The following is a 6,744-nucleotide window of genomic DNA, read 5'->3' as shown; positions in this document are numbered from 1 at the left end:
GAATAGCTTGGTAAATTAACTGTATGAACTGCATGTTTTTCAGAACTGGAAAAAGTTGTATCTGTTTCTTAGCCAGAACTAAGGTTAGAGTACTTAAAAAAAAAAAACTCTAAAGAGGGCAAATGAATATCCTATTTCAATTTCAAAAGTTAGTGCTGTATGCATGCTGAATACATTTGCATCTAATTTGATATGGATTTATGTACTACTTTTTTTCACACGCTTTGAGCCCTGCGGCTTAAACAATGAAGTGGCTAATATATGGATTTTTCCTGGGTTTTTCCCGGTTTCACAAGCTTCAAGCCAAAAAACTGAGCCCCATAACATTAGACCAATAAAGTTGCCGAACGGGTTCAGGTGAACCAATGAAATTCTTTATATTAAATCAGATGCGCCCCACTGAATCGGGCTGCACCACATCATAAATATGGATGAGGTTCCTCTGACGTTTGACCTGCCGCTCACCGGACTGTCTACAGGAAATGTGAATCATTCACGCTGAAAACAACCGGGCATGAAAACACACTTCACCTGTGTTCTGAGCTGCACGGCATCGAGAAAAGCTTCACCGATGGTGATTTTTAAACGCACGACTATGCTAAAAGATAAACTCCCGAGAGAAATTGTTGTGAAAGGAAGGAGTACGACAGTGAACAATGACTTTCTTGGTAGGCTACTGTTTAGATACAAGCCGTGTAACAGACACTGTCTTCATTAAAGCCTGTGTAAAGTTAATTGTTTTAACGTAGACACCTGCGGCTTATAGACAGGTGCGGCATATATTTATGTTCAAAATAAAAGTCTTTGTAAAATCCAGTGGGTGCGGCTTATATTTGGGTGCTAATAGTCCGAAATTACGGTACTTTTTCCTCAGGTAAAAGTCACTTACAGTGTTTGAACAGATCTCTGTTTGCTCTCACGCTCTGCTAAAATAAGCAATAATCTGATTAATTCTCAGAAACCATTAATAAAAATTTAAACATGTACTCTCATTAATATCAGAGTTGTTAATGTATCAGTATGTTTTTATTTTTTATTTAACCTCAGTGGTTGAATCTATGGTGGTGTTTTTGTTAACAAACTTCATGTGCATTCTGAAGTGCGCAATAATGTGGTGTTGGTGCATTTCTCTTCTCTCCTTAGCTTTTCTCATTGATTCTCTTTTTCCTAATCATAGGCTTCTGTGGTGTGACAGGATGTCGAAACACACTTTGTTGATTCTGTATGGGAGTCAGACGGGAACAGCCCAAGACACGGCTGAAAGAATCAGTCGCCAAGCACAAAGGAGGCGGATCGAGTCCGAGTGCAGGCTCTCACACATACAATGTGGTCAGCATATATGTTAATAAAACATGAATTGAATGAAATTTAATGAATGCTTGTATGAATGAATAACAGTATTGTGTTTTGAATATTGCAGTGTAAATCTTGTGAATTGTCATTGGTTCACTTTAACATGCTCTTGCTGAAACTGTGTAAATTATAGAAGATTTTCATCATTGTCTTTATCAGGCGAATCTGATATCGGAGGCCCTTGTGGTGTTTGTTTGCTCCACCACAGGGCAAGGTGATCCTCCAGACAACATGAAGGTAGGAAAGTGTGTGTATAAATAATGGTTATGTTGCCTTTTAACACACCTCAGGTAGGGATATACCTGTCATGTCAGAGGTTATCCAGAATGCATTACATTTTGCAATTTAAATTTTAAAAGAGTGAAAATGGCAGAGAAAACTGTATAAACATAAACAAAATATTCAGCAAGTTCCAATAAACAAGTTATTGACAACAATAATAAATAATGAATTTGTCTTTTACTTGAGGAATTTACTTATTTAAATGGATTTTTATTAAAAAAAAAATTTTGTTTTATTTAAATGGATTGGGATGCTGTGTAAAATGTAAAAAAAGCATACTGCAATAATTAACAAATTCATAAACCCATATTGAAATAGAACATTAAAAAAACACAGAAAACAAATCAAGTTTAAACTAAGGAAATGTACCATATTAAGGAAAATATAAGGTAATATTAAGTTTGAAGTCTGCAACACGTCTCAAACAAGTTGGGACAGGGCCATGTTTACCACCTCTACCGTCCACTCTTCTTTTAACAATATCCATGTACATCTATAACTTTTGATAAATGTGAGCTTTGAGCACTTAGGTTCTGTAATGAATGATTCTGGGACTGTGCTTCTGTTTTTGTTTACCAGCCGCCTAAATATTTCTCTGATCTATTCAGGAGTATGCTGATTTACTATCTAGTGTAACTATAAAATATGATAAATTGCTTATCTGTGGGGATTTTAATATTCATGTGTGCTGTCCAAATAAAACTTTTAGGTCCTCTAATCATGTTTACCTCTGAAAGGGAATTCTCTACCTTCAAAAGCTAAACTAAAGACACATTTATTCACCAAAGCTTTCATTTTGTAGTAGAGGTTGTGCTCAGAACGTTATATTAATTTGTTGTGTTTTAATACTTATTTCATTTTCTCCTGTTTTAGTTCCTACTATTTACTTTTATGATATTGCTATATTTTATTACATTTACATTAATTTAATGTTATTACTATAATAAGCACATTGCATTTTGCACTTTGTTCAGCACCTAGGTTCTACCTGGTAGTTGTTAGGTGCTATATAAATAAAGTTTGAATTGAATTGAATCTGGCAACTGAGGAGGCCAGTTGATGGATTTTTTGAGAGAGGAATGTTGTTCTATTTATGTCTAATACAGGATATAATATAGTCTGATAGCTGCAAATGTTTTCAGTTGGTAAAATGTCTAGACTGCAAACAGACTAATTTCCTGAAACTTACAAACCCATTCTGTTGTAAAAGATGCAGTATGCAGTTTACCATTGTCTCGCAAGGGTTCTCGGAAAAGATATCGCCTGGAAAGAAGCATATGTTGCTCCAAAACCTGTATATAATTTTCAGCACTAACATTGCCTTTCCTAATGTGCAAGCTTGCCTTTTCATAGGCACTAATGCAACCCAAACCATCAGAGATGCAGGCTTTTTAATAAATGCTGATAACATGCCAGATTGTCCTTGTCTCTTTAGTACAGAAAATGCAGCATCCATGGTTTCTAGAAGAATGTCAAACTTATTCATCAGTCCACAGAAATGTTTTTAACTTCGTCTCAGTCCATTTTCTCTGTGTAAAATATTTTATCTGTTCTATTGTAAATAAAATATGGATTTATGAGATATGCAAATCATTGTTTTTTTGTTTTTTTTAATAACATTCAACACAACCTTTTTGGAATTGGTGCTAAATCTAAGTCTAAATCTAAAAAGTGTTATTTTTTTTATTTAGAGAACAACTATTGCCTTACATTTTTTATTATGTTTAGGTTTTGAAAGGTGTTGTATGACTGATATTGATGCTTTTAATTAAAACAATGTTGCACACTGTCAAAGTAAAAGTTGGGGAGGATGTTTTCTAAACAGTATTGGAACACAGGGTAGAGATAACCTTCTCCATGTCTGATATATCAATTTAGAAGGTGTTGAAAATCATAGCTGCAGGGTAAAGCTGTTTTTATCTTGCAGAACTTTTGGAGGTTTTGTTTGAAGTCATTACCCTTGGGGTCCCTGTGTCGTCTGGACTGTGCAGTGCTTGGCCTTGGTGACTCTTCATATCCTAAGTGAGACTACTTATACAATTTACCTCACAGTTTGAAGTACAGTTCTTTACATAAGAATTATGCATCATGTTTTCTTCTCTTTAGAATATTACAACCTGGATGATTTTTCTTTATTGTATTTCAAGGCTTACAGTATTATTGCTGTTTAACAGTAACTCTGCTCAGTCTGATATTTCTGCCTAAGCAAAATTTCAGATCCATATGTGCAAAATTGATAGACTAGAAGATATAATTTCAGCTAAAGCTGCATGTCTGTTTCTGTTTTGTTTCTCAACCTTTAAAAGTATGGAATGCTAGACATTAGGGCTGTAGCTATCGATTATTTTAGTAATCATGTATTTTACAGATTATTCCAACGATTAATTAAATAATTGGTTGAGATGTACCTTTTCTTCATTAAATAGCAAAATATATTACTAAATATACGAGAAAATAGGTCTCTAAAATAAACAAGCAATTTGTTTTCTTTTTCAGAAAAAATTACATTACAAATTGCACACAAGAATATCTGTGAAAACTGCATTTAATTGGCATTTAATTTCATATTAATTTATATATTTAAAAAAGGGAAATCCCTAACTTTGGACTTTTTTCTTGCAATTCTGACTTTATTTCTCGTAAACATCCAAAAACAATGGTTACCAGCATCTGCTATTGATTGTAACTTATTTTATTTTCAATATGTCAAGCTTTCTGGCACTACAGAGTGGCTGACTGGATTGGCTAAAAAATAAATTGAATTGTGTGAAATAAAGTCGGAATTGAGAGGAAAAAAAAACTTAAGGAATTGTTTCAGCCCTACTAGAAATTCCAATTAAATGAATTGTAGTTCCTGGTTGTTACACTATACATAGGAAAATGTTTAAGGCAGGTGAATACTTGCAAGGCAGTGATCAGTGAAAGGCAAGCTAATACATTACTATTAAACTCAACACTTATTTGAAGTGAGACACTCCAGCATTTTAACTGTGTGTGTGTGTGTGTGTGTGTGTGTGTGTGTGTGTGTGTGTGTGTATATATATATATATATATATATATATATATATATATATATATATATATATATATATAATATAAAATAATATATACACACACACCGTAATTTCCGGACTATTAAGCGCATCCAAATATAAGCCGCACCTGCTGCATTTTACAAAGATTTTTATTTTAAACATAAATAAGCCCCACCTGTCTATAAGCCTGCAGTGTCTAATAACTGAAACTAATGAACTTTACACAGGCTTTAACGAAAGACAGTGTCTGTTACATGGTGTAACGGTGAAATATGTTGTGCTCCTTTAAGAGCAGAGCGCCATTTTGGGAATAGTCCGTATTTTTCCGGTATTACTGCATGTGTGCAAGACCGAGGAATATGTCCTTATTATTTTCTGATGCTTATTTCTAAGTTTCTTTGACTAACCCGTAACACTGTTGCCAAAAAAAATAAAAAAGCATGAGTTTTGGAAACCTGTCTGTACTTATATGATTTCTGTTGCAACTGGAGTTAGCGAGCTATCCCTTAACCCAGACTCAACGCGTTACAACGGCTTGTATCTAAACAGTAGACTACCAACAGAGTCATTGTTCACTGTCTTCCTCCTTCCTTTCACAACTATTTCTATCGGAAGTTTTTCTTTGGCATCGTGCTTTAAAAATCACCACCGGTGGAAGTTTTTTCTCGCCGTGCAGCTCAGAACACAGGTTTTTTTTTTGTTTCAAATTGAATTTGTGATTTCTGGATTTTTTAGATTATGTCTCTCACAGTGGACATACGATGACAATTTCAGAACCCTCCATGATTTCTAAGTGGGAGAACTTGCAAAATAGCAGGGTGTTCAAATACTTATTTTCCTCACTGTATACATATATATATATACATACACACATATATATATATATATATATGTATGTATATATGTGTGTGTATATGTGTGTGTATATGTGTGTGTGTGTATATATATATATATATATATATATATATATATATATATATATATTCTCCTACTGTTTCTTAGCATTTACACTGGACACAGGGTCACCCAAGGTGGTGTACATGCATTTTTGGTGTCCAGACATTATGCCCTTTTCCTCTTCTATTCTTTGCAACTTAACCTTACAATAGAATTGGTTCTTTATGTCACTGACATTACATTTATTCATTTTTGTGTGTGTGTCCAGTGAGTTTTTAAAATGAATAAGTAGCTTAAATTCTGATCATTTGGTCTAAAACATTCTCTTAGAGACCAGAGGATTTCTTAACAAAATTTATTTTGTTTGCGTACAAACCACCTGGCATCACTATTATTAATATTTATTAATCGGCTGCTGATCCCCCACTGAAAATGTTCCTAGGCGAGCTTGGAGCAGTGTGATTCCTGCCCCAATGGTCCTCTATAAATATTTTTATTAGTTTGCATCTATGACCACTAGGTCTAGTAAGAACACTTTATAGGGAAAATGGGGCAGTTTATACCAATATGTATATGGATGAGCTGCTACTGACACTAATATACTGTACTTGTGTAGACATCCAGTTTACTTTGCCAAGAGTCTTGTGCCAAAATATTTTTTGCAGTTCAGTACAAAATACTTGGAGTGAAGTACATGAGTGAGATGTTTGCCAGGTGCCATTCAAGATAAAGAGAAACTTTTAAGCAAAGACATTTTCCTTGTGTGTTTTCTAAATATCAAGGATAACGTCTAAAAGCAATAATAATTATCAACTTTAATCACACAATTATCACAACAGTAGCGTTAAGTGCTATGAATAAAATGACATACAATATTTTAAAACATATAAAGAAGAAGAGCAAAATTCAAACCCGGAACTGTCTGAAGTCGGAAAAGGTCCTGTTGAAGGTTTTGCATGAGCCATGAGCAGCTCCTGAATGATGTTTTCTTGTTCTTGCGTGAGCACGGTAGGTTCCTCGGTCAACCTTTTCTTTGGATAATCATCCTCCGTTTCTCCACAGCCTCATCTGACATTATCACTAACACACAAAGCGCACACACACACACACACACACACACACACACACACACACACACACACACACAGACACACACAGACACACGCACACATATATA

General features: G+C 34.4%; 1 long non-coding RNA gene across 1 annotated transcript; it reads left to right on the top strand.

Moving 5' to 3' along the window:
* The first annotated feature begins 1,316 nt into the window (after nt 1–1,316).
* Nucleotides 1,317–3,085, top strand: LOC124382546. The gene is made up of 3 exons (XR_006925074.1): nt 1,317–1,329; nt 1,513–1,590; nt 3,071–3,085. It is a non-coding gene; the product is annotated as an uncharacterized LOC124382546 (long non-coding RNA).
* The last annotated feature ends 3,659 nt before the right edge of the window (nt 3,086–6,744 follow it).

This window comes from Silurus meridionalis, unplaced genomic scaffold (assembly GCF_014805685.1).
Source record: "Silurus meridionalis isolate SWU-2019-XX unplaced genomic scaffold, ASM1480568v1 Scaffold664, whole genome shotgun sequence".
NCBI lineage: Eukaryota > Metazoa > Chordata > Actinopteri > Siluriformes > Siluridae > Silurus > Silurus meridionalis.
Note: the sequence above shows the minus strand (reverse complement) of the source record. Positions and strands in the feature narration are given on the sequence as shown.